This window comes from Pleurodeles waltl, chromosome 11 (genome assembly GCF_031143425.1).
Source record: "Pleurodeles waltl isolate 20211129_DDA chromosome 11, aPleWal1.hap1.20221129, whole genome shotgun sequence".
Classification (NCBI taxonomy): Eukaryota; Metazoa; Chordata; class Amphibia; order Caudata; family Salamandridae; genus Pleurodeles; species Pleurodeles waltl.
The window spans coordinates 643457118-643482803 of NC_090450.1; positions in this window are offsets into that span (position 1 = coordinate 643457118).

The following is a 25686-nucleotide window of genomic DNA, read 5'->3' on the forward strand; positions in this document are numbered from 1 at the left end:
TATATATATATACATTACCTAGTGGCGGTCGCCACCGGGTAGTTATAGTTAGGACCTAGTTTCCATATAAAAATCATTTTTTTACTTGCCTATATCTTTGGCGCCACTTGTCAAATCTTCAGGACACTTTCCAAAAGAAGTTTGCCAGTCCTGTCAGCTGCTGTCTGGAAAGTTTTAGGGTGATCCGTCCAGGGGAGGCTGAGAAAAAAACGGGTCCCAAAACACATTTTCCCCATTCATGTCTCCAAAGGGATTTTGAACAGCGATAGCGCAAAAACTAATGGATGGAATTACATCAAATTTGGCGGGAAGGTAGGTCCTGGTCCAGAAAGAGTGCTTTTTAGGTCGAGCATTAGCGTTCGGCCTGCTTTATACTAAAGTATACAATAGAGTGAGTTTCAGTGTTCTGATTTGTTAGTTGCAATGTCCTTCAAAAATCCTTGCTTGCTAGTGGTCAGTTCTGCCTCTTTGTCCTGCCTTTTTTCACTTTGGGAGCAGCACAAAGTACTGTGTAATTACACAACGGCAGTACAAAGTACTGTGTAATTACACTATGGCCTGTTTATCTCTTCTATAAGGGACTTTTTTTTGGCATTCACTTCAGCAGTGTGGGTGCTTGTTCAGCACCCCCCCACCAGCTCCCTCTGTAAACATAAACCAACAGCAGAGAGGGGCTTTTCCAGGGCCAGCTCACCCTCACTCTCTTCCTTTTGTTAGTTTCAGTCTGTCTGGCAATAAAAGTCCAGTCAGTAATTTACAACGCTATGAGCTGTAACTCGTTTAAATCGGTTGTGATTTCAGCAGCAAGGAAGCGCGCCACCGATTTCTGAAAGATATCGTCCCTTTTGTGGGTTCATTTAATTAAAGGGTGTTCCTTTAGTGGGTCCATTTAATTGAAGGGTGTGTGGCACGGTTTGGCCGCTTGCTGATACTGCAGTTCCCCCTTAAGAAGGCTGAGCCGGCTGCGCGAGCATTAGAGGAGTGTTTCAGGACAAAATACCGAGCGCCACATGGGCTGGCGAAAGAGGACAGGATCGCGTCGTACTGGCTGGGCACCACCCTTCCAGGTCATCAGGTTAATGCAGGGACATAATAAACAATATTTATTGACACCTGGCCGTTGTAGCTCAGTTGCCGAGTTTTCATATTGCGTACGCGTGACATCTCCAGAGATGCGCAGGGCGAGGGGTCCGGGTACCGGCAGTAAAGCCCCATCCCACTGCTGTAATGACAGATCCTGAGAAAGACTGGTGCTGAGCACAACGCCTACCGCATGACCCATTGAATAATGCCCGGGCACCCTTTATCCTCCTCAGACTGGGAGAGAAAGGGGGGCAGTGGCAAAGAAGAAACTAGCCCCGTTTCTGCTCTTGAATGAGTACCCTGGCACGGCTGCAAAATGACACCGACATTCCTCTCTGAAAGAGAGCACTACTGCACATCTGCCGCAGTATACCCTAGCCCCGATAGTGCTTTGTGAAGAAAAACGAGGACTGGAGTAGAATAGAAACAGCGTGACTTAGTAACCTACTTAATCCTGGCGGTACAGAGCAGCATCCAGGGCCTGTTCTATAGTGCTGTTAAGGCAGCATGTATGCTGTAAGGGCAGGTAGTGTGTAGTCCAATATTAGAATACCGCAATCAAATAACTAAAGTTCCGCATTCTTTCCCTCCAAAGATGGTTTAAAAGGAGCGAGGACTGCATCTTTGCCTCAGGCCTTCTATGGCTACATCCCATATTCTGAACAGGGCAGCTGTGCATTATGGCTATTAGCGGGTGAGGGGGGGGCTCACACAATCCCCATGACACTTCCTGGAAAAGCCTGTAAGCCGTCCTCTGTTTGAGAGACCGCCATGGCTAAACAGGGAACAGGGCCCAGCTGCATGGACACGAATCGAAACCAAACGGTGTTATCCTTTCAAGCGAAACTTGGGATGGGGGGACGAGTTGGGAACTGATCACTCACTGAAACTACCGGACGTAATATAGTGACATCATTTTAGAAGCTGCTATCTGACCACGTGCAGGGGGCACTGGTAATACTGTCCTTCTTAGATAGGCCACATACAGTTTTCAATCGATGTACGTTGTGTAGTGTTCTTCATTTGGCTGTACTCGTCAGTAAACACATTTTTCATAAAACAGCAATCTGCGTAGATTTTGCCTTAAATAATATATCTGGGCCATTGGCGGTTCTCTTAATTTTAGGTGGGAGACATTATGAGTTTATTGGTGGTTGTGCCAGTGGGTGTAGATAAATCACGCTGTTCATGGTTGTGTGTTTGGATAGAGATTGATATGTAGATAATTTGGGTTGCTATATGTCTGGTGGCCATGTCAGAGTTAACTAAAACAATGCATTGTGTTTGTGTCTACAAGGTGTTAATAGATTATAATGTGTATGGCCTGACAGCTGCATCCCTAGATGGAGGAGATGAATGGTCTTTTGGTTTTTACTTTAATTATGGTGGGATGTTTTCCCCCAGTGCTAACCTTGGATTCATTTGTTTATAATACTGTACTATTATATATCCGTTTGTGATGCTCTTGTGGTGTGGGTAGTCCGTTGTGTATGAGCTGGTAGTTGTATTCTTTTTTGTGTGTGTCCTTTTCTGAAGGATTGATTCTATTGCATATGGTCAGCTGTTTTTATGAAAGTTTGCCATGGAGTCCATTTCGCGTACTTTGGTAGCTCTGGTAATGGGTCCATTATAAATAGTCTGGTGTGTATGATCTTTAGTATGGGGGGATTCTATTTTGTATGGCCTGCTGATTTCAGTCCAAAACTAGAGTTGTGTATGAGCTTTAGTTGTGAGATGTGCATGATCTGGTGGTTGTAAGATTTAGCTGGTATTTATATTTTAGGCCGATGTGCGTGACCATTGGAAGAGATGGATTTCATTGTGTATGGTCTTATGTGTGTGATATAAAGTAGAGGTTAGTTCATTTATGATTGTTTTTTCTTTGGGTGGTAATGTTTGTCAATGTGTGAAAAGCTGGACCCGGATTGTATTAGGTCTAATGGCTGCTGGCTGGGAATTAGTAGTTTGGTGCAGACGGATGTTCTGTATCTTTATAAATGTTATAAACAACTCCTGGTTTCCGCACCCCTCTCCCATGACCGTGTTCTTTTCGCGGGGGTCTGAACGCACTTCTACGCCCCTTACCAGATTTTGCAGTTGGTGTTTTGGAAGTTAATGATGGAGAAAGGGAGTGGGGTGCACAGGCAGAGTGTATGTGTGGGAATTCAGTTCATTGTCATTTACCTTGATCTCGTGTGGCAATGACAGACGTGCGCTATATCTGCAGTCTGTGATAAGCTGTGAAGCCCGCAACAAGCTTAAAATGTAAACAGGCAGGTTTTTTTTGTGGCTCCCCAAAAAGTGTTTCACGATGTTGCCAAATGTAGATCTCGAATGTAGTCGTTGATGTTCTATGCGGGCTGCGCTTGCTTTGATAATATAGGCTCATAGAGCAATTAAAATTTGAAACACAATGGCCGCTTGTGTTAGGCCAGTCGACGTCCCACGCCCACGTCCATTGATGGCGTTTCCACTGGGGGAGGAGATGCTGTCTTCCTCTCCTCGTCAGATGTAATCATAGGAGGGGCGGGGGTTTCTGTGGATATGGGGTAGATGCTAACTTGCATTTTGATAAAAACAGTGCCCTTGTGTTATTGGTCTAGCATGGGCTGATTTTTGGACTTAATAGTCGAATCATACTTCCTTGTCTAGTTATTCATACCCTGTAAACTAAGAACCTTTGAAGCTGTGATTTTTTTTTCTCCCAGCAGTAAGACGCGCACTCCCGCCTCGAGATTAAGGCCCATATTTATACTTTTTGACGCAAAACTGCGCCAACGCAGTTTTGCGTCAAAAAAATTAGCGCCGGCTAGCGCCATTCTGAAGCGCCATGCGGGCGCCGTATTTATTGAATGACGTTAGCCGGCGTTAGCCGCCAGCGCTGTCTGGTGTGCGTTAAAAAAAACGACGTACACCAGGCAGCGCCGGCGTAGGGGGAAAATGGCGTATGGGCGTCCAGAAATGGTGCAAGTCAGGCTGAGGCAAAAAAATCGCCACAACCCGATTTGCGCCATTTTTTTACGACGCCCATCCCCCATTGAAATGACTCCTGTCTTAGCAAAGACAGGAGTCATGCCCCCTTGCCCAATGGCCATGCCCAGGGGACTTCTGTCCCCTGGGCATGGTCATTGGGCATAGTGGCATGTAGGGGGCACAAATCAGAGCCACAAATTTTTTTAAAAAAAAAACTTACCTGGACTTACCTTAATGTCCCTGGGGTGGGTTCCTCCATCCTTGGGTGCCATCCTGGGGTGGGCAAGGGTGGCAGGGGGGGGTCCCTGGGGGCAGGGGAGGGCACCTCTGGGCTCATTCTGAGCCCACAGGTCCCTTAACGCCTGCCCTGACCCAGGCGCTAAAATCCGGCGCAAATGCAGGTTTTTTAGTCCCGCCCACTCCCGGGCGTCATTTTTGCCCGGGAGTATAAATACGACGCATATGCATCGCAGTCATTTTTTAAGACGGGAACGCCTACCTTTCATATCATTAACGCAAGGAAGGTGTTCACGCAAAAAAATGACGCTAACTCCATGAACTTTGGCACTAGACGCGTCTAACGCCAAAGTATAAATATGGAGTTAGTTTTGCGTCGAATTTGTGTTGAAAAAAACGACGCAAATTTGGCGCAAACGGAGTATAAATATGCCCCTAAATGGGCTGTGGAATGCGGACATTCCTCAGCCCTTTGCTTTACAGGACTTTGCTTCACAGGAGACTCTGCGGGGCTCGCCAGGACCAATTACCACCTTCAGTAGACACGAGGGGTTGTCATGCGCAATGGTTCTTCTTACTTAAAGGCCACATAGCTTCTCTAATCTCAAGGAAAAGATAACCCTAGCAGATTCATATGAAGAACCCAATAGCACAATCACTGTTGTCAATACAGAGCAACAGAGTAAAATGTTTTATGTGCACCTGGTTAGCCTCCTATTCCATTCTATTAAACCCAATGAAAAAAAACCCTTTTATTTATCTTAAAGTGTTGTTACAGCACTCTAGACTGTGTAAGTGTGATAGGGTGCTTTAAAACCAAGGGTAAACACTGGTTCCAAAACCTTTGAGAACCACAACCTACTTTTTAGAACAACAGACTTTCACAACCCTCCTACCTTTAAAAGAGATGAAGAGGGGCAATTTTTTAAAGTACCGAAAGTATGGTCTGGTAGTGGTTTGTCATTTACAGACAGCACACTTTCCATTGAAATAGCCACAAACTTTGCACAGCTGTACAGTTTTACTGACAAAACTATATCAATAGATTATACATTGAACTCGGATTTCTATGAACATTTTCCCATTGTGCACCACCAAGTAAAGTGCCCTTTATTTGTTTCGATTCTATTAAAGTCTGTGTTTCTAGCACACGTCAGAATTACAAAAGAAGTGCTTCATTTTCATGGGCGAGCACAAAGTGCTCCGTCCATTTTGTAATCTCTCTTTGGGCTTGAAACCACGCCCATGCCACGTCAGTCACTTACATTGGTTTGTGGCTTGCCTTTTAAAATCCGCTTGCTTTAATTTGTGAAAGGTATGCATACGTCATGCCTTTTCCGGTGTTTAGCCCACCTACACAGCACTGGTAAAGTACCAAAAACATACAAGGCTCGATGTTGTCAGCATGGATTCCAGACTACTTTATCTGTGTATTTTCCACGCATCACGATCGCGCTGGATTTTACATAGCGCAATTGCGCTGCGCTTTGTTTGCTTACAACGCTAATAGCTCTAACTAGAACAAATGTGAAACCTGTTGCATTGAAAATGCTTGTTTGTTTTGGTGTAGTTCTTTTCAGTATTCTTTGAGAAATTAAGGGAAAACAAAATTCTATATCTAGGGATGCAAAGGATTTGTGACCCCTAACAATCTCGTGGTGAGATCTGATTGGCTGATAACATTTCAACAAAAGAAGCTGTTGAAGTGTTGGCAACCAACATGGGACTTGGCTTCAGCCAACACCTTAAAAAAAGTAAAAAATAAAAATAAAAATAAATGGTGCCAGAGTATGAACACCCTGACCCCATAGTTCAGGTGGTCTGATGGTGGGGTCGCAAAGGGAGCCTCTCCCCTGTTAAAAAGCTTTTTTTTTTATTTTACAAGCAGAAACATGGTGGATCCGTAAACCTGCTCATAGAATTAAAAAAAAGAAGTGAGGTCTCCTGCGCTTTGTTACCCTGATGCTCTGAGGTGGGTCAAGTCCCAGGGCTCCCCCATCTACCTGGGGTTTTATTTTTTACATGTTGGGGGGGCCTGTGGCCTCCTGCTGCCCTGGGGACCGCCACCTCCCCAGGGCTTTCATGTAATAGGTAGGGGGGCCATCTGGCGCCTCTGCTGCCCCAGGGACTACCACCTCCCCAGAGTGTTGAGGTAATATTAGGTGGGGCAGCCTGTGGTCTCCCGCACCCCAGTGACCACCACCCCCTGGGGGAAAATGCATTGTATTTGTGGGGGGCCGTGTGGCTACCCCAGAGACCACCACCCCTGGGACAAACAGTAAAAATTGAAAGGGGGTCTGTTTTGGACCCCCCACACCCTGGAGACCACCACCCCGGGGCTATATTCATGTTGGAGGTGAGCTACGTCGCCCCCCCTTGTGGAGCCACAGATGGCCCTGGGGACCGCTATGCCCCAGGGCCAGCTCCTGCTATGTGCCAGGATGCCACAGCAAACTCTCTGCTGTTTGACAGTGGGACCTTAAAAGCAGGTCCAGCTGTCAAACAGCAGGGTATTCATCTCTTTTCCCTGCATACATACAGGTGACAGAGATCCAATGCTTCAGCAAGCATGGAGCTGCTGTCAAAGCAGCTCCATGCTTGATGAAGCATTGGAACTGCAGGGGAAGCTTTAAGGCTTCACCTGCAGTGCCAGGTAGCCAGTAAAGAGGGCAATTTATTAAAAATAAATAATCAAATAATGAAAAAAACAAATAAGGACTGACCGCCCGTAAAAAGCCTTTGAATTACATTTTATAAAAAAATTAAAATAAATAAATGAGGGGAGCCCTTAAGGGCTCCCTCTCGGTCCCAGATAGACCATAATGGGTCAAAAAAAGGTAATTGGGAAGGTTGCAGACCTTCACAATGAGCTTTAGCGGTTCAAGTCCAGCTGGACTTATTTAATTTTTATTTAATTTTTTATTTTTTTATATTTTATTTAAAAAAAATACATTTTTCATTTTAAATTGCAAATGAGTAACTCTTTCCATGTATATCAGAAATCAAAGACTATCTCTCTCCCTCTCACTTTCATTCGTTCTCTCTGTCTCGCTTTCAATGAATTCTCCCACTCACACACCCACTCAGACACTTAGGAACCCACTTAGAGTCCCATTCAGACGATCACGCACCCACTCACAGACCCGCTCACACAGACCCTCATGCACTCACTCGCAGCCCCAGTCAGACCCTAACGCACCTAGTCAGACCCACTCAGACTGTTACGCACCCACTCACACGCCCACTCAGACCATCACACACCTAATCACAGACCCATTGGCACCCTGTCACACCCAGTAAAACACTGATGTATGCTCTCACACACCCAGACAGACAATCTGACAGCCACTCTCACCCCTCAGATACACCCTCTCAAATCTACTCTCAGACCCAAAGAAGCTGTAGCTAACTCCCACCGGTCATGGCCAAAGCACTGTGCACATCGCGGTTTTGGGTTAGAAGGTGTTGGTCACAGGGTCGGTCTGAATGCCAGGTCTTGCGGGCAACCTCACCAGCGCAAGAGTGAAGGTTGTGCATGGTGCAAGGTAGGGTGCTTTTAGGGGGTTGGGTGAGCAACAGTGGTTGGTTTATCGTATAGTAATTAAAATTACTATGGGGGTCATTCTGACCCCGGCGGTCTAAGACCGCCGGGGCCAGGGTCGGCGGGAGCACCGCCGACAGGCCGGCGGTGCCCTGCAGGGCATTCTGACTGCGGCGGTTCAGCCGCGGTCAGAAAAGGCAAACCGGCGGACTCCCGCCGGTTTACCGCTGCCCTTAGAATCCCCCATGGCGGCGCAGCTTGCTGCGCCGCCATGGGGGATTCTGACACCCCCTACCGCCATCCTGTTCCTGGCGGTTCGCCCGCCAGGAACAGGATGGCGGTAGGGGGTGCCGCGGGGCCCCTGGGGGCCCCTGCCGTGCCCATGCCAATCGCATGGGCACGGCAGGGGCCCCCGTCAGCAGACACTGAAATACGCGACGGGTGCAAACTGCACCCGTCGCACCCCTGCAACTACGCCGGCTCAATTCTGAGCCGGCGTCCTCGTTGCAGGGGCATTTCCTCTGGGCCGGCGGGCGCTCTTTTGGAGAGCGCCCGCCGGCCCAGAGGAAATGTCTAAATGGCCGCCGCGGTCTTTTGAACGCGGTGCGGTCATTCAGCGGCGGTACCTTGGCGGACGGCCTCCGCCGTCCGCCAGGGTCAAAATCAGGCCCTATATGTTAAAATAAAATAGAAATTCACTGAAAAAAACAGAGCTTACAGGGACTTGATAGTAATGGAATAGAATTTGAAAAGGTTTTGAAATTCACTTAAAAAACCAAAGGTTACAGGGACAATCTAGTCAGGCTCAGACTTTACCTATACCAAACTGTTAGACCTGGCACCCTTGGCATGGTCTTCCTTGTCTTTTTTGCCTCTGTTTTCCATGTTTTTACTGTGTGCTGGACTCTGTTTTCGCCATTTTTGGTGCTCTGCACGCTTTATTACTGCCGAGCAGTGCTAAAGTGCAAGTGCTGCTGTGTACATTTTATGTGTAGTTGGCTTATTCCTGATTGGAATACTTGATTCACCAGTAAGTCCAGAGTAAATTGCACTAGATGTGCCCATTGCTTGTAAATCAAATGCTACTTGTGGGCCTGCAGCACTGGTTGTACCACCCACCTCAGTAGCCCTGCAAACATTGCTCAGACGTGCCACTGCAGTGTCTGTGTGTGCAGTCTTGCGCTGCCAATTCGACCTGGCAAGTGTACCCACTTGCAGGCCCAAACCTTCCCTTTTTATGCATGTAAGGCACCCCTAAGGTAGGCCGAAAGTAGCAACAGGGGCATGGTGCAGTGTATGTTAAAGGTGGGACGTATACTGGTGTGTTTTACATGTCCTGACAGTGAAAGACTGCTAAACTCAGCTTTCACTGTTGCAAGGCCTATCTCTCCCATAGTTTAACATGGGGTTTCCATTAAAAAATATTTAAGTGCAGATTCCCTTAGGGAGCATATAAAATTTGGTGTCTGGTGTCTCTGAACTCAGTTGGTTTTTAAATTGTCAGTTTGAAAATGCCACTTTTAGAAAGTGGGCATTTTCTTGCTTAAACCATTCTGTGACTCTATCTGTTTGTGGATTCCCTGTCTGGGTCAAACTGACAGTTGGTCTGTTTGTGAATCCCCTCTAGACAGTGAGACAAAGGGAGCTGGGGCGTAGCCTACATATCTTGATGGGCCATCTGAGCTAGAGTGGATTGAAGAGTGGTCACTTACACCTGAATGGGCTGTGTCCGCCCTCTCACAATACAGTCTCCAACCTCCTGGTGTGACGCCTGGCCTGAACAAGGCAGGATCTAGTGAACAGCAGAGATTTTCCTTTGAAGTTTGCCAACTTCAAAGGCAGAAAGGGGTATAAGTATTAGACCCAAAACCCCACATTTCTAGATTTCTTCAAGGATTCAAGAGGAAACTCTGCCAAGGAGAAGAGCTGAGGAGAAGTGCTGCCCCTGCTTGTTACTGTGCTTTGTTGGGCTATCCTGCAGTTGCTGCTACAGCCTGTGAAAGGGGACAAAAACTGGACTTTGATGTGCATTCCTGCTTGAGAAGAATCTACAAGGGCTTGAACTGAGCTTGCCTCCTGTTGTTGAAGTCTCAGGGCCATCAAAGACTTCCTCTGCCTGCACCTGGACTCTCTCGTGAGACTACTGCCCTGCCAAGTGGTGACCTATCCAATCCCTAGGTCCTTGAAAGGTGAAGCTGGTGGAAAAGGACTGAAACCCACGCAAAGATCGCCGTGCACGTAAATTTTCGATGCACCATCTGCAACACAGCTGATAAACGACGCGCCTCCAGCCTCGCAGCTGAAGTTGATGCTCTGCCTGCATTGCAGCTGGAAGATCGCCGCATCGCCACTGGAGAAACGACGCACAACACCCACTTGCAACTTCTGACATTGATGCAAAGCGATAGTCATCATGGATTCATGTGATTATAGACAGGAATGTCTCCACCTTCTAAGTGACAGGACCTATTATACACCCCTGAATCAAGATCCTACAAATTCATTACAACTACAGATTAGGAGTATGGTCAACAAGGCCAAAGGTAATTCTTGGATTACTTCAAGAGAGGTAGAATTTTTGGAAAGTACCCATCCCCGTACTCCATATTTCTACTGCCTCCCTAAAATCCACAAAGGCTCTCGTCCACCCCCTGGCCGTCCAATAGTTTCTGGCATTGGTTCGGTCCTGGAACCATTATCAACTTTTTGTGATTCATTCCTTCAACCATTAGTTAAGAGTTCTAGCACCTATCTGAAAGACACCAAAGATGTCCTGAATCTCGTTGAGACGATTAATTCTACTAACCAGGTTGAGGTACTGATCACGTTAGATGTAGAATCTCTATACACGAATATTCCACAGGCTGCCACCTTAGAAGTCGTTGAGTCTGCCCTCCGCCAGCAACCGTGGACTTCACTAACTCCGGTAGACTTCATAATGCATTGCGCATCCCTGGCAATGACACAGAATTACTTTCAATTTGAAGATGTCCTGTACCATCAAATTCGAGGGACTTCGATGGGCAGTACTTTCGCCCCGAGCCTGGCATGTTTATACATGTACCAGTTTGAAAAGAATTTAATCTTACCAGTAACAAATGCCTTCTTTAATAACATCAAACTATGGCGTCGTTACATAGATGATATTCTCATTATATGGCAAGGCGCTCTTCCTACAATTGATTTGTTTACCAGCTGGATCAACACATTGGATCCCTTTTTGAAATTTACAGCGCACATTTCCACAGCACAAGTACCTTTTTTGGACCTTTTGATTCACAATGTGAATGGTAAACTAGTGACTGACACCTATCATAAAATCACAGACCGGAACACTCTACTCAGATATGACAGCCATCATCCGAAGGCTCTACGCGATAACCTTCCTTTTGGCCAATTTCTGAGACTACGTAGGAATTGTTCCTCCGTACATTCGTTTGAAGCTCAGGCATGTGAATTGAAAAAGAAACTCCAACATCGATGTTATCCCACTAAGATTATCAATCCATCCTATAAAAGAGCCAGAAACAATCACAGAGAGGCTCTCCTGGAATCTACTATGCGGGAGGAACAAACACGACTTACTTGTGTTTCAACATTCACTCCCCTATCCAATACTGTTAAAAAACTCATTAACAAAAGGTGGCATATTCTACTGAGTGGGGGATCACAGATCGCCAAACCCCTGTTTGCATTTAAGAGATCTTCCAACATCAGGGACTTAGTTATTCATACACGACCACGCAAACAGGACGTTTCCGGAGACCAGCCCACATTATGGAATCTCCCTCCGGTCTCCGGACACTACCCGTGTGGTTCATGTAACGTTTGTTCCCTGACTAAACGGGTGGACAGTCTACAGTTGAAACATTTTGGAGCCTGGCGCTTGACAAAACACACCAACTGTAACACACGTCACTGTATATATTTGATCACATGCCCATGTGACTTACAATATGTAGGGATGACAACGAGACCAGTCAAGTTAAAAATCAATGAACACCGTAGTAACATTAGATGTGCTCGGATTACGACTAAATTAAGTTCACACTTTTTAGAAGCCAGACATGGCCCTAATGATATGTGGTGGACTGTTCTACAAGTACCTAGACATAATTAAAATGATCCTAAATATCTGTTCAGGACTGAACAGCAGTGGATTTTTCGACTTAAAACAGCTAGTGAGGGTCTCAAAGATGATATTCCTTGGTGGACCCTGTCTCCTTAGTCTCCGTGACTGACTCGTTTAGTTATTTGGCCTTGGTACCATACTCATGTCCCAATATGGAGGTGTAACACTTGACCCCATAATAACATTCGGGTTGATGGCTTCTCACATAATGTTGTAACATGCCGGTTTCGGTAGCAGTCCCTTCTCTGCTTTGATGATACTATAGGGGGACTAATGAAAGGACAGAGTCTTGCAACACTAGACTGATGATTATATATCCTAATATTACAGGGTCACTGTATTTAGATTCCTTTTGACGATCCAGCCTCCGTTCCAAGATCGCCGCCGTTACCAAACCTCTTTTTAGTCCTTCGCCGGTGTCTATGCACTAGACATCGACGTGACGTATTCAGGGCTAATTGCCTGATCAACACTTCACTTTAAAACGCCTCCCGAGCACGCGTTGCCTTTGTTGTGAGGCACGCGACCTCGGGTAGGCACACAGCAGACCACCAACGGAGTCGAAGTAAGTGAGCGTTTCGTGTGCTGGGCTTATTTTTTCAGTTCGATTGATTTTTTTAGACTGTCACCGAACGATCGGCTAGCGCGTGTTCAGTTTGTCTGAACTAGCGCGTAGTCCCCGGCAACATTTTTGACTATGCTGAACTTCAGCAATAACCCTTTACCTAGCGTCTGCTGTCAGTGTTTCCTGCCAGATTCAAATTATGGGCCACAATCTTATACGATTAGGAGCTGGGTGGTCACTTTCATGTTTGTTGGTTACCTCAGTGTGGACCCACAGACTCCGGGCAAATTTTATACTTTGTGTTGTTTGTGTACTATTAGAGCTTGTGGACATACAATTATAAGAGGCAATATTTCATATATTTTTTTAGACATGGAATCTTTTCATATTCATTAATTCAAATTTGATGACCTTGTGTAAATATCATTCTAATCAGTTGCTGATGTCTCAGTTTTATTTGATTACATATTTTACTACAATTTTTCTTATTTAGTGAACTCACCGTGGTTATGAGGCTTTACGTGTCCCTATGATGCCCTGTCTTTACATGGGATGGTAAGCCTTCTATTATGTTTACCTTTTTCACCTTATTTTTTCTTTGGGACTTGATGCCAATCACATTCACTACTCTCTAGAAAGACACCAATGAATGTCTTCCTGCTGTACTTTGTCTTATATATGTGTTTTGTCTCTTATGCAGGGCGACCTACAACTAGACTGACTGACGACTGGTCCAGAGACTGTAAGTGACCTCCCAGCATTTACGGTTTTTGTTTTGTTTTTTGATTTTTTAAGGAGAAGTTACAACTAAACGGTCCTGATGAAGCGCCAGTGGATCAATTTCTGACCGAGTAGGCGCGAAACATGTCGACCCAGCGTTAGGAGTGAATACTCTCTCCTCCTTCCCTTTTTTTAGGAGTATAGGAGACATTATTCCCTTGATACTCCTTCACTTATTTTTAATCTTGGCCTGACCCTTACTATAAACATTAAATCTAGTCATTAGGTGTTCAGAGCCAATTTTATATACCCTTCACTCTCCTTTCCTCCTCTGTCAGCACGTCCTGCGGACCTAATTTGATCTGCAGAACCGTTTTCCGGTTGAAGAGCCACCACCTCTTGTGTGGTGGCCCGTCAGACGTTGCAGTGCCGGTCTGACGAGGAGTTAGCCCGATGATGATGCCTAGCATCCTATTGTGATGCTTGAGGGCACTCCTACAACATCTTCTTTCAGTCTTCTTTTCGTCCTCATTGACAATATTCTTGTTTTGGAACAGTGTACACAATTATTTATAGATTGATGCAAACCCCACCCATCGCGTTTTCCTTACACCTTCCGACTGGATTTAGAATGCAACATCGCTAGGTGTGAAAAATCAACGCAACGCCTGCCCAGACCCAAGGCGCCCATCCGGAAATCAACACATCGCTCTCTTGTGAGGAAAAAAAATAACGCATTGATGACCCACCCAGAGAAGAAATGGTTCACGGCCCCACTTGCGAGTAAGGAATCCATGCAACACTGACTTTTCTGATGCATGCTCATCTGTGCAGCTTTATTTTTTTATGCAAACCAGTACTTTGTGTAACAACAATGGTCTCACTGTTTTCTATGGAGTAAGACTCTTGTTCTTTGGAAAATTCGTATCTTAACATGTGTATGTTGGATTTTTGTCATTTTGGTCTTGTTTGATTTAGATAGATATTAACTAGTTTTCCAAACTGGTGTGATGTCCATATTGTAGTGTTTTCACTGTATTACTGTGTGTCTTACAAATAATGTACACATTGCTTCTGGGGTTAAGCCTTTCTGCTCGTGCCAAGCTACCAAGGGGGTGAGCGGGGGTTACCCTGGTGTGTTTCTCCTTTACCCTGACTAGAGTGAGGGTCCCTACTTGGACAGAGGTCAAACTGACTGCCAACCTGAGACCCCATTTCTAACATTGGTGATCAGCGGTTGGGATTGGACTTGTATTTCTCCTTGACATACAGTGATTAAGTGTACACTACCATTTTCAGTGAAGAACATTACATGACCACATACTACTTGTCTTGGTGATTTTAGCTTTTTCTCTTTTTAGATTTTTTTCCTGCCTCAATATTTTTGGTGATCTTTTTGTTGATTTTTGAACTTCTCATTGGGAACTCTTTTTGCCTTGGCTTCAGCAAAGGCTATTTTTGAGTTGGAGAAACTGAAGGAGTACACAGTGGCTCAACTGAAGCAGTATTGAAGAGATCTTGCCTGTCCCATTAAGAGCTCCACCAGGAAGGAGGAGCTGAAAAAGTGACTGAGGGCCTGGGTGACAGCGAAGGAGGCTGAGGGGCACGAAGAGGAGGAGGATGAGGAGGTGCAGAGTGTTCACAATGGTGTGGTGGATGTGCCTGCTATGCCTGGGGGGAGGGTCTCAAGGGCAGATAGCAGTGTGTGTTCCAATGGTCTGACTCCTGAAGAGGATGACAATGGATAGGGAAATGGAGGAGAGGAGGCTGGCCATAGAAGAGAAGAAGGTGCTTCTGGCTCATGAGCTTAGTTTGAGGGAACTAGATCAGAGGAGCCAGTCTACAGAGATGTTGGCAGCAGTACCTCATTGCAGCCTGAAAGGAGGGTACACATTCCAAAGGACTTAGTAATAGATTATAAGAGGGAGTATGACATCTACGTGTGGCTTAATGGGGATGATCCAGCTCTCCATATAAACATGGTCCCTGAAGCACATGGGGGGGTCGGGTCTGTGGAAGCATTTTGAGGTAGAAAGGAGGGACACTCTGACATCCTTGGGGAATCCTCAAAGGCTCTTCAACTCTCTCATGCAGGATGTCCTCCTCACAAGATATGGCCTTACCCCTGACCAGTACATGGATACGTTTAGGTCCTACAAAAAGAAGGAATCACAAACTTGATTCTTACTGTAGGTCACTGGATGGTTGGGTGGAGGTCAGCAAGGTAACAACTTAAGAGGGGCTGTACAATTTGATTACTTGGGAGCATTTGTCCAGTCTTTGTTTTCCAGAGCTGCGCCAGCACCTAATTGACAGCTAGCTGACTGACCCCAGAAAAGCTTACTGGTGGGAGGGCACCAGGGTCCAGAAGAGGTATGAGGGAGACCATGTCAAGTATTGGCAGGGTCCCCATCAGAAGAAGTGGGGGTTTAAGAGTAAACAGGGGGAGTTCTCTAAAGGGCCCCAACCTGGTTCCCAGGGTAAGGATTCCCAGCCCCTAGTAGAAAAGGAACCTTGGATCTCTACGGGGAAACCTGCAGAGAAGGGTCCCCGCAAGTGCTTTGCATGTGATCAGGTGGGTCACATAAGGGGGGACCCCAAATGTCCCAAAGGGACACAGGCACACACTGGTGTTCAGTCACAGGGGTGGCAAGGGTAGCTCTTGGGGAGGAGTAGTTTCCAGGTGGGTGGGAGCCAGCTGAGATGACCCTTGTCTCACTAGGGGACAGTGAGATGGTTCAGAGGACCCTCATGCCTGAGAAGACTAAGAAATACAAGCAGTGAGTGACTATCAGTGAGCAGAGGGTGGAGGCTCAGAGAGACACAGGAGCTAGTGTGACCATTGTGAGGAGTCACCTGGTGTCTGAAGAGCAGGTAGTTCCCCATGCACTTCACCAAGTAGTTGCAGTGGACAACTCAGAGCGCCTATGCAGAGTGGTGCAGGTTCCCTTTGAAAGGGGGGGGGGTCTCAGGCTTCTTGAGGGTAGATATGTGTCCAACGATGCCTGTAGATTAGCTGCTTGGCAATGACCTGGAGGATTCCCCTCGGGAGGAGGTGGAACGCTGCTCTCTCTTGGAGATGTTGGGTCTGCCTTGGTGGGTGTGTGTGTCTACCTGGTCCATGGCAGCCCGTCAGGGTGATCAGGAGTCCTGGAGCCTGAAAGAGTGGCCCAGGTCCTTGCCAGAAGGAAGAAGGGCAAGGGGCACAGGAAACCCTTTACAAAAGTTCCCACGGTCCAGGTGGAGGCTGAACTTGAGGGGTAGGCCCTGGAACCTACTGGGGAGCAGGTGGCAGAACTGGGGGAGGTCCCTGGGCTGACTCAGTGGCAGCAGGAAGAGAGCCCCACCAGGGAAGCATTCTGTGAGGCACAGACTACATGCCCTACTCTGGATGGTTTGCAGCAGCAGGCTGCAGACCAGGTGTCTGGTAAGGAGCCAGGATCACATTTGATCTACTGGAAGGACGGCCTCCTGTATAGTGAGCCTAAGGATGCTAGCCTGGGTCAGCCCATGTGCTGGTGGTACTCCAGTGTTTCAGAGCCTTCCTACTGGGTATGGCTCATGATGTGCCTTTGTGGGGGCATTTGGGGTAGGACAAGACCTTTGAGAGGCTTGTCACCCACTTTTACTGACACCAAATGCACAGGCATTCAGATGTTTACTGTAGGTCTTGCCAAACCTGTCAGGGCAGTGGCAAGAGTGGGGAGAAATGTAAGGCTCCCCTCCAACCCCCTTTGAGAGGGTGAGTATTGAAATTGTGGGGCCTCAGGACCCAAGAAAGCCTGGCGCAATGGCTTTATACTGGTCTTGGTGGAACATGCCACCCAGTACCCAGAAGCCATGCCATTAAGCTCAACCAGTGCCCCTGTGGTGGGGCGTGAGCTGATAGGTGTTTTTACCCACGGGGTTCCCCAAGGAAGTGGTATTTGATAGGGGGACAAACTTCATATCTACGTATATGAAGGCTCTATAGAAGGAGTGTGGGTGACATATAAGTTCACCACTCCTTACCACCCCAAAGTAATGGTCTAGTTGAGAGATTCACCTGCACCTTGAAAGGCATGATTCTGGGCCTGTCAGAGCCCTTGAGGCGGAAGTGGGACGTCCTCTTGCCACTATTGTTGGTCCCTTGACTGAGTTAATGTTCAGGAAGCAGCACAGAAATGTGATCTAGACTGAAGCTTGCCAGACAGCTTTTGATGCCCTGAAGGCAGCCATGTGCACGGCACCCATGCTGAAGGCACCTGACTTCTCTAAAGAATTTGTTGTGCCGACAGATGCTTCAGGGCATGGTGTAGGAGGAATATTTTCACAGCTAAATGAAGAAGGCCTAGACCAGCCTGTAGCCTTCATTAGTAGGAGGTTACTTCCCGGGTAACATATGTGGAGTGCAATTGAGCGTGATGCTTTTGCTGTGGTCTTGTCGCTGAAGAAGGTACAACCCTATTTGTTTGGGTCTCACTTCTGGTTTCAAACGGACCAGAGGCCCCTCAGATTGTTAATGCAGATGAGGGGTGAGATCTCAAAACTATTGAGGTGGTCTATCTCCTTACAGGGAATGGACCTTATGGTGGAACCCCGCCCTGGAACATAACACGCCAATGCTGATGTTCTGTCCACATTCTTCTACTTTAGTGATGAAAACTCCTATAAGGTTGGGCAGTTCTCCCCACTTTCAACTGGGGGGGGACACATGTTACACCTGGCATCCTTGGCGTGGTCTCCCCTGTCTTTTTTGCCTCTGCTCCCCATGTTTTGACTGTGTGTTGGACTTTGATTTTGCTGTTTTTGGTACTCTGGGCACTTTACCACTACTGACAAGTGCTAAAGTGCAAGTGCTCTTGTGTAAATTGTATGTGTAATTGGATTATTCCTGATTGGCATATTTGATTTACTAGTAAGTCCCTAGTAAAGTGCACTAGAGGTGCCCAGGACCGGTAAATCAAATGCTACTAGTGGGCCTGCAGCACTGGTGGTGCCACCCACCTCAGTAGCCCTGTCAACATGGCTCAGACCTGGAACTGCAGTGTCTGTGGGTGCAGCCTTGTACTGCCTGGCAAGTGTACTCACTTACAGGCCCAAACCTTCCTTTTTTATACATGTAAGGCACCCCCTGGGTAGGCCCTAGGTAGCCCCAGGGGCAGGGTGGAGTGTGTGTTAAAGGAGGGACATGTACTTGTGTGTTTTACATGTCCTAAGACTGCTAAACTCAGCTTTCACTGTTGCAAGGCCTATCTCTCCCATAGGTTAACACGGGGCTGTCTTTAAATAATATTTAAGTGCAGATTCCCTTTGAATGCAGATAAAATATGGAGTTTGGTGTCTCTGAACTCAATTAAAAAATAAATCTTTTGGTAAAGTTGGTTTTAAAATTGTCAGTGTGAAAATTACACTTTTAGAATGTGGCATTTTCTTGCTTAAACTATTCTGTGACTCTGCCTGTTTGTGGATTCCCTGTCTGTGTCAGACTGACAGTTGGGCTGTTTGTGAATCTCCTCTAGGCAGTGATACAAAGGGAGCTGGGGAGTAGCCTGCATTACCTGATGGGTCATCTGAGTGGAGGGAGGAGTGGTTACTGCCCAATGCAGTCTCCAACCTCGTGTGTGAGTCTGGAGCCTGGCCTGGGCCAGGCAGGATCTTGTGAATAAAAGATACTTTCCTTTGAAGTTTGCCGACTTCAAAGGCAGAAAGGGGATTAAGGCCCTCATTATAACCCTGGAGGTCAAAGACTGCTAGGGCTGTTTTGGAGTTTGTACCGCCAACAGGCTTGCGGTACAAACTTGGGCATTACGACCGCGGCGGAAGCACTGTGGTCGCACCGCCGGGACCGGCGGTTTCTCGACACTTTTGCCCCAGCGGTTGTAATCCCCCAGGGCAGCGCTGCCCAGGGGATTACGAGTCCCCCTCCCGCCAGCCTTTTCATGGCGGTATGAACCGCCATGAAAAGGCTGGCGGAAAGGGGAGTCGTGGGGCCCATGGCACTGGCAGGGCAGTGCAGGGGCCCCCTGCCACGGCCCCATGGAGCTTTTCACTGTCTGCACAGCAGACAGTGAAAAGCGCGACAGGTGCAACTGCACCCGTCGCACAGCCGCAATACCTCCGGCTCCATTTGGAGCCGGCTCCTGTGTTGCGGCCCAGCGGGGATCTCAAAATAGACCCCGCCGCCCGCCCAAGTTGAAATGAGGGCCTAAGTATCAGAATCAAAACCCCACATTTTTAGATTCTTCATTAAAGAGGAACGCCTGCCAAAGAGAAGAGCTGAAGAGCTGAGGAGAAGTGCTTCCCCTGCCTGAGAGTGTGCTTTTTGGGCTATCCTGTAGGTGATGCTTCTGCCTGTGAAAGGGGACAAAGACTAGACTTCGTTGTGCATTCCTGCTTGAGAGGAATCTCCAAGGGTTTGAACTGAGCTTGCCTGCTGTTGTTGAATTCTCAGGGCCTTCAAAGACGTCCTCTGTCTGCACCTGGACTCTGTGGTGAGACTCCAGCCCTGCCAAGTGGTGCCCCATCTATTCCTGGGCCCTTAAAAGGTGAAGCTGGAGGAAAAGGACTGAAATCCACACAAAGATCGCCATTCAGGGACATTTTCGATGCACCATCCACAACGCAGCTGATAAACGACATGCCACCAGTGTCATGACTGCAAATGACACTCTGCCTGCATTGCAGCTGGAAGATCGATGCATTGTGGCTGGAGAAAAGACACACAACACCTGCTTGCAGCTGCTGCTAATGATGCAAACCCCACCCAGCACAGTTTCCTGACAGTGTGCAACCAGATTTCAAACACATCGGTCGGCATGAAAAATCAACCCAAAGCCTCCCCGGACCCGAGGTGTCTGTGCAGAAATCGATGCATCGCTTTCTTACGAAGGAGAAAAACGATGCATTGCCAACCCATCGAGAGAAGAAATAACACATAGCCTCACTTACAAGTGAGGAAGTGACGCATCGCTGACTTTTCCGACGCTCGCTCACCCGTGCAGCTTTATTTTTGTCGCAAACCAGGTACTTTGTATAACAACACGTTCTCACTGTTTTCTACGGAGTAAGACTCTTATTCTTTGGAAAATTACTTGAGTATGTTGAATTTTTGTCATTTTGGTCCTGTTTGATATTGATAAATATTAACTATTTTTCTAAGCTGGTGTGGTGACCATTGTGTAGTGTTTTTACTGTAGTACTGTGTGTCTTGGTACAAATACTTCTGGGGTTAAGCCTTTCTGTTCATGCCAAGCTAGCAAGGGTGTGAGCGGGGGTTACCCAGGTGTGTTTTTCCTTTACCCTGACTAGAATGAGGGTCCCTGCTTGGACAGAGTGCAAACTGACTGTCAACCAGAGATCCAATTTCTAACACAAATCATAGAAATTCAGCAGTTATAGTTATAGTTACCTCAAGTAACTGTAACTTGTGCATTAAGGTAACTGTAACTTGTGCCCTCGCCTGCACATTTACCCTACAAATTACAGCAATCATGCTATCTTTCATAATATCATTAATAATATCAATGTAATATTTTCAGTAATAATTTTGATGAAAGAACTGCATTGTGGAGGCACCAGCTATATTTACCTTAGGGCACGAGTTATAGTTACTCGAGATATCTCTAACTATAACTGGAGAATTTGTATGGTTTGGTACGGTTATAATCTGAGCCTGACTATAACATCCCTGTAACCTTTGTTCTTTCAAATATATATATATATATATATATATATATTTCATACACAAGTCCCGGAATACAGGAGCTCCATACAGCGGTCCTGGATGGGCTCCGAGAGGCCCTAATAAATCATCCAACACTCCCTTAAAATATCAGGAGAACCAGGACACCTCCAAAATGAAAATATTTCTTGAATTAATTTATTCCAGCATAGACATCCAACACGTTTCGGCAACCGCCTTACTCATGGATAGATTTCTGCTAAAGTGCTCACCTTAAAAAAACAAATTAATCACAAACATAAATGACAGACAATTCTTGAATACAACAACCATAAAACACATAGCGCGGCGGCCATCTTAGAGTGTCCAAAAGAGCTAATTCACACAGTAGTTTGTACCCCACTCTTACATAAAGTTAATCCAGTTTGTTCTAATATTAATTCACATTCTATCATACAAATCATCATGGTGTCATTACCCAACACATAAAATCTAATTGAAAGAGAAATACAATATTATAAAATTGGTTAATCCCAACATTGAGGCATACAAAATATAAATATTTTCCAAATTTAAAATTTTAAAATGTCCATATATTTCTTATAAACCTTAAATAGTCTCAAATATTATAAATATATTATCTATTAGTACCCAAATTGGAATTGCTGCCATTAAATCCTATAACGCCCAAGTGGGCATACATAAATTAAGATAACACTGTATTTCTTATAAACCTTCAATATTTTGAATGTATTGAATATTTGTACCCATGTTAGAATTATTAACATTGAGTCTCATACCACCCAAATGGGCATATAAACTAATATCTTGCTGCTCTAGATGTTATACAGCAGATCTAATTCATGTACTGGACCTTTTCAACCCACATAATTAAAGGTACACATTCTTCTACTGTGGTAATTAATAAAAAAAACAATAAATAATCACTTAAACCAATTTTACAAAAAATATTTTACAAATAAATGTTTTCTCATACATGTCACCATCACTCAAAGTGTTATTCTAAAAAAAAGGTCCGCCTTGCCCCTTCACCTCATGTTAAAGAATATATACAAAATATCTACCCTAGATGGATACTCAACTCTTCACTTGAATTCAGCCCGATAGGTTCCAGTGTCTCAAAGTCTATTATAAATCTGGACTCTAAAATGCGCAGCAGCTTCTCTCTGTCTCCACCCCTTTTGCTGATCTTAACTTGGTCAATAACTACAAACTTTAACAGATTCTCATTGCCAAAGTGTTGGTTATAGAAATGCCTAGCTACTGGATAATTCTTATCATAGTTTTTAATAGCTCGTCTATGCTCCAGAACTCTCTTTTTCGCATTGTGAATTGTACTGCCCACATACACCTTATTGCACGGGCATATCAGACAATACACACAATAAGACGTATTGCAATTGTAACTTCCCCTAATTACAAAAGTGTCTGATCTTCCTGGAACAGTCAATGTCTTACAGCTATTGCTAGTCTTACAAGCTTTGCATTTCATACAGCAAACAAAACCATCCACTTTGGTGTTCTGTGGGCGACCTCCCAATGTCACGTCATTCCGGCATAAATTATCCTTGAGAGATCTACTCCTCCTAAAAGTATTTGAGGATTATCTTCGATCCAATTTGTCAGAAGGGGGTCAGTCTGTAAAATATGCCAACTCTTACTTAAAATAGTGCGTATTTTGTATGACTGATTATTGTAGGTTGTAATAAATCTGATGGAGTCATTCTCCTTACCACGACCCCTTTTAGCCCCATACAGGACATCAGCTCTATTCAAAGATTCAACTTTCCGTCTGGCTTGGTCAATAACCTTAGCCCCATATCCTCTATTCCTAAACCTCTCACACATGACTTCACATTTCTGTTGAAAATCAACTGTCTCACTACAGTTTCTCCGAGCTCTCTGTAACTCCCCAAACGGAATGCTGCGTATCAGAGTCCCCGGATGGGCACTATGAGCACATAGTAGGTTATTACCAGCTGTTGCTTTCCTATACAATTTGGATACCAGTTTATTGTCTCTCACAGTGATTACTACATCAAGGAATTCAATACACCTCGGGTCCAGATGCTCAGTAAATCTCAGATTGTATTCATTAATATTCAAATCCCGCACAAATTGTGTAGCTGCTTCCTCATCACCTCTCCAAATTACAAAGATATCATCAATAAAACGACACCATAAGACCACATTAGACTCAAATTGGGTTAGTTCTTCTGAAACCTGCTCCTCCCACCAGCCCATAAACAAATTAGCATAGCTGGGGGCAAAACAGGTGCCCATAGCTGTCCCTTGTAGCTGCTTGTATAGATGGTTGTCAAAAATAAACAGGTTGTTTTTAAGACAGAACTCAATCATAGTGCACAACATCTCTGAATGGAAAAAGAAAGACAATGACCTAGCTCGAAGAAAGTGTCTAATAGCTCTGACCCCCAAGACATGATCTATGCTGGTATAGAGGCTGGTCACATCCAATGTTAACAATAGGAAATCATCTTCCCAGTGGATGTCATCAATGATCTTTAGGAAGTGTGTAATATCCCTCACATACGAGGGTATTGACTCCACAAAGGGGCGTAAAAAATAATCAATATATTTTGATGTATTCTCCAAGAGAGACTCCATAGCCGAAACTATAGGTCTCCCTGGTGGATTGACTAACTCCTTGTGAATCTTGGGGAGGAGATAGAGTATTGGAATCTTTGGATGATCACACTTAAGAAACAGGAATTAATCCCATTCTATCATTCCTTGATCTCTCCAATCAATAAGCATAGCATAGTATTTTTCATTTATTGATTTAACATCTCCCCAACTTACTTCTTCATAGCACTGAGTGTCACTGAGCTGTCTCATTCCCTCTGCCACATGATGGTGACATGTATGAGAAAAAATTTATTTGTAAAATATTTTTTGTAAAATTGGTTTAAGTGATTATTTATTGTTTTTTTTATTAATTACCACAGTAGAAGAATGTGTACCTTTAATTATGTGGGTTGAAAAGGTCCAGTACATGAATTAGATCTGCTGTATAACATCTAGAGCAGCAAGATATTAGTATATATGCCCATTTGGGTGGTATGAGACTCAATGTTAACAATTCTAACATGGGTAAAAATATTCAATACATTCAAAATATTGAAGGTTTATAAGAAGTACAGTGTTATCCTAATTTATGTATGCCCACTTGGGCGTTATAGGATTTAATGGCAGCAATTCCAATTTGGGTACTAATAGATAATATATTTATAATATTTGAGACTATTTAAGGTTTATAAGAAATATATGGAAATTTTAAAATTTTAAATTTTAAATTTGGAAAATATTTATATTTTGTATACCTCCATGTTGGGATTAACCAATTTTATAATATTGTATTTCTCTTTCAATTAGATTTTATGTGTTGGGTAATGACACCATGATGATTTGTATGATAGAATGTGAATTAATATTAGAACAAACTGGATTAACCTTATGTAAGAGTGGGGTACAAACTACTGTGTGAATTAGCTCTTTTGGACACTCTAAGATGGCCGCCGCGCTATGTGTTTTATGGTTGTTGTATTCAAGAATTGTCTGTCATTTATGTTTGTGATTAATTTGGTTTTTTAAGGTGAGCACTTTAGCAGAAATCTATCCATGAGTAAGGCGGTTGCCGAAACGCGTTGGATGTCTATGCTGGAATAAATTAATTCAAGAAATATTTTCATTTTGGAGGTGTCCTGGTTCTCCTGATATTTTAAGGGAGTGTTGGATGATATATATATATATATATATATATATATATATATATATATATATATCTCAATGTACATATATGATAGACCTGACTGCCTTATGGAGGCCATCCCCCAACTTTTTGCCAACCTGCCACTACTTTTCTGACACAGTTTTTGCAGGTTTTAGATCTCTGTGCACTTTACCACTGTTAACCAGTACTAAAGTGAATCTGCTCTCTCTCCCTTGAATATGGTAACATTGGATCATTCCCAATGGGCATATTTGATTTACTTGTTAGTCCCTAGTAAAGTGCACTGCATGTCCCCAGGGCCTTTAAAATGAATGCTACTAGTGGGCCTGCAGCACTGAATGTGCCACCCTCAGAAGTCTCCCCTTAACCATGTCTCAGGCCTGCTGTTGCAAGGCCTGTGTGTGCAGTTTCACTGCCACTTTGCCTTGGCATTTAAAAGTACTTGCCAAGCCTTAAAGTCCCTTTTTCCTACATATAAGACACGCCTAAGGTAGGCCCTAGGTAACCCATAGGGTGGGGTGTGGTGCAGGGCATGTACATGTGTGTTTATATGTCCTGGTAGTGGAAAACTACTAAATTTCCTCCATAGGATAGCATTACCCTCATATACTGTTTGAGTGATAGATTCTGATCGGAAAGTAGTAACCAGGTCATATTTAGTATGGTTAGAATGGTAATGGAAAATCCTTCTTATTGGGGAGGTTAGATTTTATATTAATATTTTAGAAATGCCACTTTTAGAAAGTGAGCATTTTTCTGCACTTAAAATCCATCTGTGTCTTACAGTCTGTCTCCATTCAACGTTTGGGCTGGGCTGGTTGAAAGCGTCCTTGTGCACTTCACCCGGACAGCCAGAAACACAGGACACTCAGTCACACATGCACTCATCTGCATACTGAATGGATCTTCCTGGGCTGGAAGGGTGGAGGGCCGGACACATTTCAAAGGCTACTGGCCTGCCCTTACACAATGTACTCCCAAACCCCCTACTGGGACTCTG